This window comes from Narcine bancroftii, chromosome 1 (assembly GCF_036971445.1).
Source record: "Narcine bancroftii isolate sNarBan1 chromosome 1, sNarBan1.hap1, whole genome shotgun sequence".
NCBI lineage: Eukaryota > Metazoa > Chordata > Chondrichthyes > Torpediniformes > Narcinidae > Narcine > Narcine bancroftii.
Window position 1 is genome coordinate 383,987,745 of NC_091469.1, and position 13,814 is coordinate 384,001,558.

The window sequence follows — 13,814 nt, forward strand, 5'->3', positions numbered from 1 at the left end:
CAGCCCTTGGGTCAAACATTTATCTGCACACATCACTGCTGTAGAATTCCCAAAAAACTGCCAGCCAGACCAGCCTTCCTCCCCTCCATCCAACAGTTTGTGAATGCTTATCATGTTATTTTTGTTTATGGACATAGCAGAAGTATTTGTCATCTGGGTGCTAAGTGCACTTGGATGCAGTGCTAACATTTATTCATTTAATTGAGGAAATCAAGAATATTCCTGGCACAGGAGTTATTGGAGCTAATGATCCCAGCTGTACATAATGCAGTATTTCCTGGTGCGAAGGAACCAAAGTTTTGAATTCAACTGAATTGCTTTTTGATAATGTATACCAGGATACTGTGATAAACTTTGTCTTGCATGGTATCCAGGCAAGTCAACCCACACTTTACTGCAGGTGGTGCAATAACAAAACAAAATAGTTCAGGGTGTAGTATGAAAGGAAGGCTTTATAAGGTGAGACCTCATTTGGAGGGTCATGAGCAGTTTTGGGCTCCTCATTTAAGACTGATGTTAGAGAGGGTTCAGAGGATGTATACAAGGATGTTTCTGGGAATTCTGGGAGCCTAAAGACAAGCACTCAGCAGCACAGGGACAGCTTCTTCCCCACTGCCATCAGATTCCTGAGTAATCAATGAACCAAACACTGTCTTACTTTTCATGCAATATTATTGTTATTATTTTATTTTTTATTGTAATGTCATTAGATGATAATATATTTGCACTATGATTTTGCCACAAAACACCAAATTCATGACAATAAATCCTGATACTAATTCTGAATTCAAAAATTATCCTATGAGAAACATTTGACAGCTCTTGGCCTCTACTCACTGGAATTTAGAAGAGTGAGTGGGAAATCTCATTGAAATATTTTGAGTTCAAAGACATGGACAGAGTACACATAGGTTATTTCCCATGGTGGGAGAGTTTAGGGCAAAAAGGCACTACTTAGAACTAAAATGTGGAGAAACATCTTTAGCCAGAGGGTGGGGAATCTGCTGGCTAAAGACACTACAAAGGGTACAGAGAGAAGTACAGTTAAACTGCAGGAGCATCATCTTTTATCAGCAAGAGGTCCATTCTGGAGTCTGATTACAGTAAGAAAGAAACTGTGAATCTGAAAGTTCTGTTTTCAAGCTCGTAATGTTCTGCTGGAAGGGAGGAGAAAAAAGTGTGACTGATGTGGTATGGGTCCTTTAATATATTAGCAGCTTTCCAGAGGTAATGGGAAGTATTGACAGTGTCAGTGGAGGGGGGTTGGTTTTCTCAATGGCCTGAGCTATAAATACCTCCTTTGGAGTCTCTTGTGGTCTTGGGCAGAGTAGTTCCTTTACTGTGATGTGATGCATCTGCAAGGTTACTTTTTGTAGTGCTTTGTTGGAATTTAGCAATTTAGAGATTGAATAATGATGTGATATAAATGATTACTAGCTGGAAGCATAAGAACAGACTGGAAGTGCCTCTTGTATGTAAAAAGGTTTATAAAAAGGAGAATACAGATCTTTCATAGATGATCACAGGATGTATAATTGGGATCAGCAAATGGCTGTGAAATTAAAGAAATCTTTTGTGTCTGTCTTTGGAGGTGGTGTGAAATATATCAGAGAGAAAAAATTCTCCCTGGGATTCTGTGCAAATAAAAGAAGTAGCTGTGACATTCATTTCAAGAGGAATAGACTACAAGAGCAGGGATGTGATGTTGAGGCTTTAAAAGGCACTGGTGGGTCCTCACTTGGAGTATTGTGAGCATTTTTGAGCTTCTCATTTAAGGGTGGGCTGACGTTGGAGAGGGTTCATGGGTAGTTCACAAGGATGATTGCAGGAATGAATGGGTTATCATATGATGAACGCTTGACACCTCTTGACCTGTACTCGCTGGAATTTAAGAGAATGGCGGGGGGGGCAGAAATCTCATTGAAATACTATGAATGTTGAGATGCATGGACAGAGTACATGAAGAAAGTTGTTTCCAATGACAGGAGAGTTTAGGACAAGAGGGGACTACTTTAGGATTGAAGGACTTCCACTTAGAACAAAGATGCAGTAAAATTTTCTTCATCCAGAGGGTGGTGAATCTGTGGAATTCTTGCCACAGGTGGTTGTGGAGACCAGATCATTGGGTTTATTTAAGGCAGAGTTGATAGGTTCTTGATTAGTCAGGGTATCAAAAGTTATGGGAGGAAGGCCAGGGAGTGGGTTTCACTGAGAGAATGGATCATCTCATGATTGAATAGCTGAGCAGACTCGATGTGCTGAATTGCCTACTTCTTGCTCCTATGTCTTATGGTCTTATCATACAGATCAACCTCCCCTTCATCAGCTCTCTTCACCTTCGGGAAAGCAGGCAAAAGACGTCTCCCTGCTCACTCTCTTTTCTCACCCCTCCATCAAGCAGAACATGCGCAAGTTTGAAAACATGCTCCAAGGATACTTACTTCCCTGCTGTTATCAGTCTCTTTAATGAATACCTCATTAGTACAAGATGAAGCCTTGCACCATTTAGCTATACTTTTCTCTCTAATGCAATATGCAGAACTTTTGTTTTACTGTAGCACAATATTTTGGATACAGCTGTACAATGCAGGGGTTGTCTTGCCTGGACAGCACATAAAACACAACTTTTCACTGAACCCTGGTACACCCAACAATAAACAATTCAATTACTCAAAAGTTATGCGAGGTTAATGGATGAAAACTGATAAACTGCCACGATCAAAGTCTCTACATTTCCAAATTTTGGAAGAGACAGCTATGGACATGTTGGATATTTTGGTTGATCATCCAAAATTCTGTAAATTTTGCAATGGCTTCTACAATTTGGAGGATAGGAAATGTGAGTCCACTATTTATGAAAGAAAACAGGAAATTACTGGTCTGTTAGTCTCATATTGATAGCAAGGAGACTGCTGAGATCTATAATTAATTTCAAAACACTTGGGAAGAAATAACATGATTGAGCAGAGTCAACATGCATTTATGATGGAAAAATCACATTTGATTAATCTGTTGGAATTCTTTAATGATGTGCCTGATGGAGAAGCTGAGGAAGAAAGAGTGGTGCATTTGGATTTTTTTAAAAATAAAAAGTCCCACGCAGGAAGTTGGTAAGCAAGGTTAAAACACAAGGACGGACAATGAGTTACTGGAGGAACTCTGCAGGTCAGATAGCATCTGTGGATAGAAATGGTCAGGTCAGGACACTTTATCAATTGCAGAATAGGTAAAATTGCATATATAAAGGTGGAAAGAAGCTTGTTGAGAGGCCCAGAGGTGATAAAGTGCATGACAGAAGGTGTTAGGAGGTGGAGAGACAGATAGAGGAATAAACTTTATTTTCTTCAATATTTCTACCCTGTTACGCCTTCTCTACCTGTCTCTCCACCTCCCACACTTTCTGTGGCCACTGATACAGAGGTGCACCAAAGAAGAGGTACAAGGACTGCCTAAAGAAATCTCTTGGTGCCTGCCACATTGACCACCACCAGTAGGCTGATATTGCCTCAAACCGTGCATCTTGGTGCCTCACAGTTCGGCGGGCAGCAACCTCCTTTGAAGAAGACCGCAGAGCCCACCTCACTGACAAAAGACAAAGGAGGAAAAACCCAACACCCAACCCCAACCAACCAATTTTCCCTTGAAACCGCTGCAACCGTGTCTGCCTGTCCCGCATCGGACTTGTCAGCCTGCAGCTGACGTGGACATTACCCCTCCATTAATCTTCGTCCGCGAAGCCAAGCCAAAGAAATATATATATACACATATATATGTATAAAATTTCACCACTTCTATCTTATTCTTGATACAGGATTCTCTCGAAACATTGTCTGAATATTCCTACCCATGCATGTTGTCAGACCTGCTGAATTCCTCCAGCAATTCTTTGATTAATCAAGTCACCAGCATCTGCAGTCCTTGTGTTTCTCAAAAGCACCTGTAGTTGGGGCAATATTTTAGCCTGGAGTAAGGGCCAATACACAAACATGCTGGAGGAACTCAGCAGGTCCAACAACATCCATAAATTGCAACAGGTAGTTGATGTATCGGCCTGAGCCTCTTTTTTTATATATATATAAAAAAGGGGGAAGGAATACAGTCCTACAGGTGATGAGTGGATAAAAATGGGAGGGGAAGAAAAGAAAGGAGCCAAGAGGTGATTGATTGAGGGGGGAAAAGGGCTCTCTAAAAGAAGAAAGGAAGTGAAGGCTGTATGGAGCTGGAAGAAGGAATGTGTGGGTGAAGGGCAGGAGAAAGGGGAGGAAAGTATAAGAGTCAGTGAGAGAACAGGGGGGGGGGGGGAAAAGGAGAAAGGAGGAAGGTTTTTTCAGAACCTCTATTTTATGGGTGGCTTAAACCTGATCATGCATGAGGCCATAGTGGACATGTCAGATTGGCAAAGGTATGTAGCATTAAAATGGTTGGCCGCAGGGAGGTCCTTGCTGCTTAAGTGGATAGAGAGAAGATACTCAATGAAGCGATCTCCTAGTCTGCATTCAGTCTTACTAATGCAGAGAAGAAAAAAAATTGGAATACCAGATGCAGGAGATGATGCTTCACTTGGAAGGACTGTTTGGGACCCCAAGCAGTGGTGAGGGAGGTGGTTTGGGTACAAAAATTGCATTTCCTGTGGTTTCATGGGTGAGTACTAGGGGCAATTGGTAAAAATGGGATGAGTAAATGAGAATCATGGAGAGAGTGATCCCTATGGAAATCAGGGAGGGGAAGATGCGTCTTGTGGTGGGATCATATTGTAGAGAGCGCAAATTGCAGAGAATGATATGTTGAATCCAGAGGCTGGTGCAGAGGTAAGAAAGGACAAGAGAACCCTGTCCTTGAAGGAGTCACGTGATGGAGTAGTGGCCGGACGGTGAACTCCAGCCCTCTCCAGAAAAGTCGGGAAAAACAAAGGAAAACACAAAGGCACAGAAATAAAAGTTACAGAAAAGTGAGTATAAAGGTGGAAAGAAGTTGGCGACAAAAAAAGAAAAATCAAAAGCAACGGTAAGAAGAGAGGAAGAGAAGACAAAGGAGGAAAAAGGTGAAGGCCTTACCTGTCCAAAGAGACACGCTGCAGAGAGAGAAACCCGCTCCCTCAGGTCGGTAAATAATGGACTACAAAAATGGCTCGCAGAGCCGAGTAAAAGTGCGCAATCGCGCATGCGCGATGCGAATGAAAAAAACACACCGACGGGAGGGGGGACCAGCTGGGGAGTCGATCTCCACAGCCGGCAACGACAGCTGCAGAACACCTGCAGCAAGAAGAGACCACAGAAGACAATAGAAACAAGAAAGAAGAGGAGGAAAGGGCACCAAAGAAACAACAGATGGTCAACCCAGAGGAAGAAGAAGAGGAAGAGGAAGAGTACAGTGAAATAGAAGAAGAAAAGAAAGGCAAGGTAAAGGATATACTTTCTCTTATTAAAGGATACATGGAGTCATTTAAAGAATGGCAAACACAGGAATTTAAGGATTTAAGAAAAAGAATAAACAACACAGAAGAGAAAATAAATAAAATGGAGATGACCTTAACAGAAATGGGAAAGAAAATGGACAAGATGGAAGAGTGGGCAGTAGCAGCAGAAATGGAGGTAGAAGACTTAAAAAAGAAATTGGAGAAATCTAATAAAAAAACTAAAGAGACACAAGAACTACTAGCTCAAAAAATAGATACAATGGAAAACCATAACAGAAGAAATAACATAAAGATAGTGGGCCTTAAGGAAGATGAAGAAGGCAAGAATATGAGGGAGTTTATAAAAGAGTGGATCCCTAAGACCCTAGGATGTCCAGAACTACAGCAAGAAATGGAAATAGAAAGGGCACATAGAGTATTGGCCTCTAAACCACAACCACAACAAAAACCAAGATCTATTGTAGTAAAATTCCTAAGATATACTACAAGAGAAAAGGTACTGGAGAAGACAATGGAAAAAGTAAGAGAGGGCAACAAACCACTGGAGTATAAAGGGCAAAAAATCTTCATTTATCCAGATATAAGTTTTGAACTCCTAAAGAAGAGAAAAGAGTTCAATACAGCAAAGGCGATTTTATGGAAGAAAGGGTATAAATTTATACTAAAGCATCCAGCGGTATTGAAAATATTTATTCCAGGACAACAAAACAGACTATTCTCGGATCCAGAAGAAGCACGAAAATTTGCAGAACAATTACAAAAATAGACTGAGGGATGAAGACGGGTAATGAGAGTAAAAATGATCACGATTGATATGTATGCGGGTAAAGAGGTATAAGAGTGAATAGAGACAATGAGCATACATGAATGTATCTGTACTTAGAGGAAAATATAGATAGTATAGACAAGAATTAATAAGGGAAGGTAATGGAATAGAGAGAATAAGGAGGGAATTAAAAGAGTGACCTTTGTGACATATGAAAAGTGAAATCTTTTCTGGGGGATGCGGGGTGGGGGGAAATAGCGGTCACTGCAAAATCAGTTGACGCTTGCGAGTGGATTCGCAAATCCAAATGGAGAGGGGAGATGTGGTTGTCCGACAAGGGATAAAGGACAACTCAGGAGGTGAAGGGGAGATTGGGGATAAATAAGATAGAAATAGGAGATTAAGGAAAATGTTGGATGTTGTAGGAATGTTGTCTTATAAAGAGTTGAAAATAAGAAAACAGAAATGGAAAAGGAGGAAAGGTAATGATGGAAAAACGGAAAGAGAAGATAAACAAAATATAAAAGGGCTACGCTGAACTATATGTCTTTAAATATTAATGGAATACATAACCAAATTAAAAGGAAGAAACTACTAAATTTAAATGAATAAATGTATTCCATTAGAAAAAATAACATATAGGTTAAGAAATAATATTGAAATATTCGAACAAGTATAGGAGCCTTACATTAAATACAATAGCGAAAACCTACCGGGGACAAACATTACCTAAGTTGATGGAAGGAGAAGGAAAGAAAAGAATGGACTCAGTAGAATTTCTGGTGTAATTTTGTTGAATGACAACATTGTCTGACTGGCTTAATGCAACCTAGATTGTATACCTAAAATGGATGAGAGGGGGGGTGGGGGGGTGGTTTGGGAGGAAAGGGGGGGGGAGAAAAAGTCACTGTATATGTGTGAAAAAGAAATAGTGTATATCATGGCTAATGTGATTTATGGTGTGAAAAATAAAAAATTAAAATAATTTATAAAAAAAAAAGAACCCTGTCCTTGTTACATGGAGTAAGCATTGGAGAACAGACAATAAACAGATTTGAATACCAGAAAATATGTCTTACTGCAATTAGATCAGGCCTTGGTGAGGCCAGATCTGGATTTTTGTGTTTAATTTATCTATGTGAAGAAAAAGCTGGTAGGATTGACCTCTATTCCCTAAAGTTTATAACAATTAAACAATTAGAAATGACATCAGTGAAACATGCAAAATCTTTGGTGTGCTTGACAGCGTAGATAACATGTAGGTGTTCCCCAGCGGAGAACTGTGGAACTACGAGTCAATCACAGCCTCAAAATAGAAGGTGGAGGAGAGTCCATCATTCTGCCTGATTGCATCATTTTCTGACACGGGGATGCTAATGCACAGGATAGGAACAAAAACTCCAGAGAATTGTTAACTTGGTCATCACCGACACTAGTCTTCAGTTTTGGTCCAGGGTCAATCCAAAATACTAAGCAGATGGAAGGAGTGTTTAAATCATGGATTATTGGAATTTTTTTTGTTAAACAATGGAGTCCTGGACATTTTCCATGCAGGGAAAGGCTAATAACATCATGCCTGGAAGAAAAGAGCACGTGAGATGAGACCAGCTTCCCAACTCTGGCCACAAGCTACATCACTTGTTATATTCATGCTTTTTCTGCATCTCCTCCCCATCAATCAGAATCCCAGACCAGATCCCCATCATGGGGAAAATGACTCTCGAATTCCCCTCTGATTTTTACATCTTTTACTTTAAACCTCTCCTCCCACTCCTTCCTTCAGTTATTTTCTTGAATACTGAATGAAGAAGTGGCCCTTTAAAATGTTTTTGCAGGCAGGTTTGCTCGAACTGGACGTGGCTGGCAGCTGTACATGTATATGGTGCCAGATGGAAAGGATCCTGCACAGGTGCATCTTTGCACGGGACAGGAACTGTTCCGACCAAGTCTGCAAAACAAATGCAGTCGTGTGAACGTTGCTTAGGCTTTCACTCATAGCCCCTCTCTTCCATTGACTCCATCCCACTGCCTCAGAAAAACAGCTAAGATATGAAAAGACTCATCCTACCCCAACCACACTTTTTTCACCACGTCCTGTCAGGAAGAAGATTCATGTAGGTGAGATCATGCACCGCCAGATTCAAGGACAGTCTCTTTCCTCCTGTTATCAGACACCTGAATGTACCTGGAGCAATAAAATAATGTTGCCTTTGTTCTGTTCAAACCACTCTCCCTCTGTAATTCTGCGCTTTTACTGTTGTATAATACATTCATCAGATGGATTTCCTGGAGAATTAACTTCCTCATTGCTCTTCTGTATACAAGAAACTCAAATTTAACTTGAGGTGGGAGACATAATTAAATGTTAATTTTGAGATACAGCATGGTGACAGCCCCATGCAGCCCAATAACACCCATGTGATCAATTAATTGACAGATTTTGTACATATTTGGGATGTGGGAGCAAATGGGAGATTACAAGGAAAGTAACATGGACAAATGCACAAATGCCTTGCATGTAACAGCGAATTTGAACCTGGGTCACTTGCAATGGGAATAGAATTGCACTAACTGCACTGATTCCCTCTTCTGTTCTCTGGTTTGAGGTTGTGGAAGCAGAGACTCTGAGTCGCATTTGAATGGGTGGGAATGGGAGAGAGTTGGAGGGGGGCTGGCGAGATTGGGAGGGATCTTGCAAAGGTGGGATAGACCTGGCGAAAGTGTGATGGATCTGGCAAGAGTGGAAAGGGACTGATGAATTTGGAACAGGTTAGCAAGCGTTGGATGCAGCTTGGGATAGTGGAAGGAGCTGGCAGGAAAGGAACCAGCGAGCATGGGAGGGAGCTGACACACGTGGGAGGGAGCTGACACACGTGGGAGGGAGCTGACACACGTGGGAGGGAGCTGACACACGTGGGAGGGAGCTGACACACGTGGGAGGGAGCTGACACACGTGGGAGGGAGCTGACACACGTGGGAGGGAGCTGACACACGTGGGAGGGAGCTGACACACGTGGGAGGGAGCTGACACACGTGGGAGGGAGCTGACACACGTGGGAGGGAGCTGACACACGTGGGAGGGAGCTGACACACGTGGGAGGGAGCTGACACACGTGGGAGGGAGCTGACACACGTGGGAGGGAGCTGACACACGTGGGAGGGAGCTGACACACGTGGGAGGGAGCTGACACACGTGGGAGGGAGCTGACACACGTGGGAGGGAGCTGACACACGTGGGAGGGAGCTGACACACGTGGGAGGGAGCTGACACACGTGGGAGGGAGCTGACACACGTGGGAGGGAGCTGACACACGTGGGAGGGAGCTGACACACGTGGGAGGGAGCTGACACACGTGGGAGGGAGCTGACACACGTGGGAGGGAGCTGACACACGTGGGAGGGAGCTGACACACGTGGGAGGGAGCTGACACACGTGGGAGGGAGCTGACACACGTGGGAGGGAGCTGACACACGTGGGAGGGAGCTGACACACGTGGGAGGGAGCTGACACACGTGGGAGGGAGCTGACACACGTGGGAGGGAGCTGACACACGTGGGAGGGAGCTGACACACGTGGGAGGGAGCTGACACACGTGGGAGGGAGCTGACACACGTGGGAGGGAGCTGACACACGTGGGAGGGAGCTGACACACGTGGGAGGGAGCTGACACACGTGGGAGGGAGCTGACACACGTGGGAGGGAGCTGACACACGTGGGAGGGAGCTGACACACGTGGGAGGGAGCTGACACACGTGGGAGGGAGCTGACACACGTGGGAGGGAGCTGACACACGTGGGAGGGAGCTGACACACGTGGGAGGGAGCTGACACACGTGGGAGGGAGCTGACACACGTGGGAGGGAGCTGACACACGTGGGAGGGAGCTGACACACGTGGGAGGGGTTGGGCGAGAAGGAAGGAGCTGGTGGGAATGTGGGTGTGCTGTTGAGTGTTGGAGGAAGCTGTCAGAAATGGGATGGGGCTAGCGAGTGTGGTAGGTGGCTGGAAAGAGTGGGAGCGAGCTGGCCAGTGGAGACAAGCTGGGGACAGTGGGAGGAAGCTGGCTAAATAGATGGGGGCTGGAGAGCAAAGGAGGCAGATGGTGAGAGTGGGATGGAGATGCAAGTTTGGGGGGTATGGGGCTGGCAAGAGCTGGGGGAGGGGCAGAGAGAATAGAACCATAGAACACTACAGCACAGAAACATGCCCTTTCAGCCCTTCTAGTCTGTGCTGAACTCTTTTTGCCTAGTCTCACTGTTCTGCACCCAGTCCATTACCCTCTATACCCCTCCCATCCATGTACATTTCCAAATTCTTCTTAAATGTTAAAACTGAGCCCACATTCACCTCCTCAGCTGGCATCTTGTTCCACACTCCCACCATTCTCTGTATAAAGAAGTTTTCCTCATGTTCTCCTTAAATCTACATTCTCCGGTTTGTATCTCACCTATCCTCAGTGGAAAAAGACTAACTACATTTATCTTCCCAACACAGGACTATCAAAATCTGTGGAGCTGGAAATTTTCTCCCCCAAAGTCTCTTTATCAGTTTCAGCAGGGATCAGTGTACATTGCAGTCTTTCAGTTGCGTTCAAATTGTTGGCTCTGTCAGTGTATTCATCAGCCATGCGTCCAAACACTGCTTCTAGTGCCTGCAGGTCAATCATCCTGCAAATGAAGGAAACCCACTCTTTCCGTGTTAGCCTGTGTGAATGTAGACAAGTCATTCCCATTTCCCCTGGTAATGCCAGCCATTGGAATATTTTCCAGTCCACACATGACAAACCTTCCCCCTTCTTGGGGCCCCTTTCCCAACCAGGAGACTCAATGTTCCACCTGACTGCCTCTCAGTAAGGCCACTCCATGGGACACACACAAACAACAGGGAGTCTGCATGCACGTGATGGTAAGAGGGAAAAATTAAATTGGTTAGTATCATGCAAACTCAATGCTACCACACAGGCCCATTCAAAACTCCTTGAACCCTGCTCACAGAGCCAAATGTTGTGTTCAGAATAGGTTCTGCAGGTTTAAAAGAATTAAAACTGGACACACAATATTAACAAACAGTGGTCTTATGCACAAGTTAACACAAAAAGGTCTAACAGTCACAGAGACTGACCTGGAACAATACACAAATAACTACACACTGGATGCAAATAAATTGCTGTTAAGCATTCTTAATTCCTGATTGGGAATGTAAGGATTAAACATACAATTCCCATCCATCCACAGACACAGCACACCAATGAACAGTAAATATGTTAAATGAATCTGGTTTCCACCATCAACCACAGCACGGGATCCAGCATAGGCTGATGCCCGCCAACTTAAAATTCAGTGCAGTCAGCTCTCTGATGCCCGCCAGCTTAAAATTCAGTGCTGGTTTTGAAGCAGCAGTAAAAAGGAACTAAATAGGCTTTACACATGGCTTTTCAATTCAGGGCCCAGTCATTTGACCTGTTTGGACTAATTGCACATCAGCCTCATCTGTGGGCAGATCTAACAATTGATTGACAATTGAGCCAATCACAAAGCAGCCTCCCAGGTGGGCAGATTTAACCTTTGGTTAGAAGATGAGGTCTCTTGTAATCTTAGGCTTACTGGGGAGGTGACATAACCCTCCATAAATCCACTCTACACCTATTGATAGGGGAAAATCCCCACCTATATTTATTCTGTCTAACCCCCTCATAATTTTAAATACCTTTATCAAATCTCCCCTCATTCTTCTACGCTCCAGGGAATAGAGTCCTAAACTGTTTAACCTTTCCTTGTAACTCAGTTCCTGAAATCCAGGCAACATCCTAGTAAATCTTCTCTGCACTCTTTCTATCTTATTGATATCTTGCTTAGAGTTAGGTGACCAAAACTGCACACAATTCTCCAAATTTGGCCTCAATAATGTCTTATACAACTTTACCATAACATCTCAACTCCTATACTTAATACTTTGATGTATATAGGCAAATATGTCAAAAGCTCTCTTTACAACCCTACCTAGCTGTGACACCCCTTTCAGGGAATTATGTATCTGTATTCCCAGATCCCTATGTTCTACTGCACTGCTCAGTGCCCTACCATTCACTATGTATGTCCTTTCTTGGTTTGTCCTTCCGAAATGGAACACCTCTGTTACGCCACTGATTGCACTCAGAGACAAGGAGTACAAACATACTTTTAATAGCTTATAATCAATGGCTGCTAGAAACAATGGTCCTCAGGTGAATCTGAGGTAAGACAGGAAAACCAGGATTTATATTGGGGTGGGTGAGGGTGAGGCCAAGGGAGGAGCCAGCCATCTGAACCATACATAGACAATGAATTCCAGTTCACTGGATTCACCCGTTCCTTCAGAATTGAGCCATGGGTGAAAAACAGCCCATTCGTTCAAAAAACTAATAGTTTGTCCGGGGGTCTGGTAATTCTGGTTGAGAACCGCAGTACTGGAGGACTTTGGGCTTCCTGAACTTCCTGGATCCCCTGTGGTACAGGGTTAGTGGGTCTGAAGGGCTCCAGCTTAGGTCGTGGGGTGGATTGGACAACTTCCCGAGCAGTGTCCTCCGGGACCCTGAAAGGGGTACTTGGTAGTTCCTGGCTCACTTGAGGCATCGATTCCTCAGTTCCAGGTGCCAGGTCTCTGATTGAGACAGTGTCCTCTCTGCCGTCAGGACACGCCACGTAGGCATACGTTGGGTTGGCGTGAAGCAGGTGCAACCTCTCGATCAGGGGGTCTGTCTTGCTTCTCCTCACATGCTTTCTCAGCAGGACTGGCCCCGGTGGCATTAGCCAAGCCGGGAGAGTAGTCCCAGACGTGGATTTCCTCTGGAATGTAAACATAAGCTTGTGAGGAGTTGCATTGGTCGCTGTGCAGAGGAGCAACCTTATGGAGTAGAGCACCGTGGATAGGACTTCTTGCCAGTGTGAGTCTGAAAGGCCTTTAGACCAGAGAGCCAATTTCATGGCCTTCCATACAGTCTCATTCTCTTTTTCAACTTGTCCGTTCCCCCAGGGATTATAACTAGTCATCCTGCTTGAGGCAATGCTCCTTACAAACAGGTACTTCGCTCATAAATGATGACCTCGGTCACTATGGATATAGCTGGGATACCCGAACAGGATGAAAATAGAGTGCAAGGCCATAATGACTGTGGTGGTTGTCATGTCTAGGCAGGGGATGGTGGACGGAAAACATGAGTACTCGTCAATGACGTTGAGAAAGTGCATGTTTCTGTTGGTGGAAGGGAGGGGCCTTTGAAATCGACACTGAGTCATTCGAAGGGGCAGGATGCCTTTATCAGGTGCTCTTTGTCAGGGTGGTAGAAGTGCAGTTTGCACTCCATGCAGACCTGGCAGGACCTGGTCATTTCCCTGACATCCTCAATGGAGTAGGTCAGGTTTCATGCCTTGACGAATGGAGCCATGTGGGTGATGCCCGGGTTGCAAAGCTCATCGTGCAGTGACTGTAACTGGCCGATGTGTGCAGAGTCACAGCTTCCTCTTGACAGGGCATCTGGAAGCTCATTGAGAATACCTGGCCTTTATGCTACGTCATAATTATAGATGGAGAGATAATTATAGATGGAGATCTTAACATTCTTTATTTTGCCCCCTTTCGCATCATTTAACATAA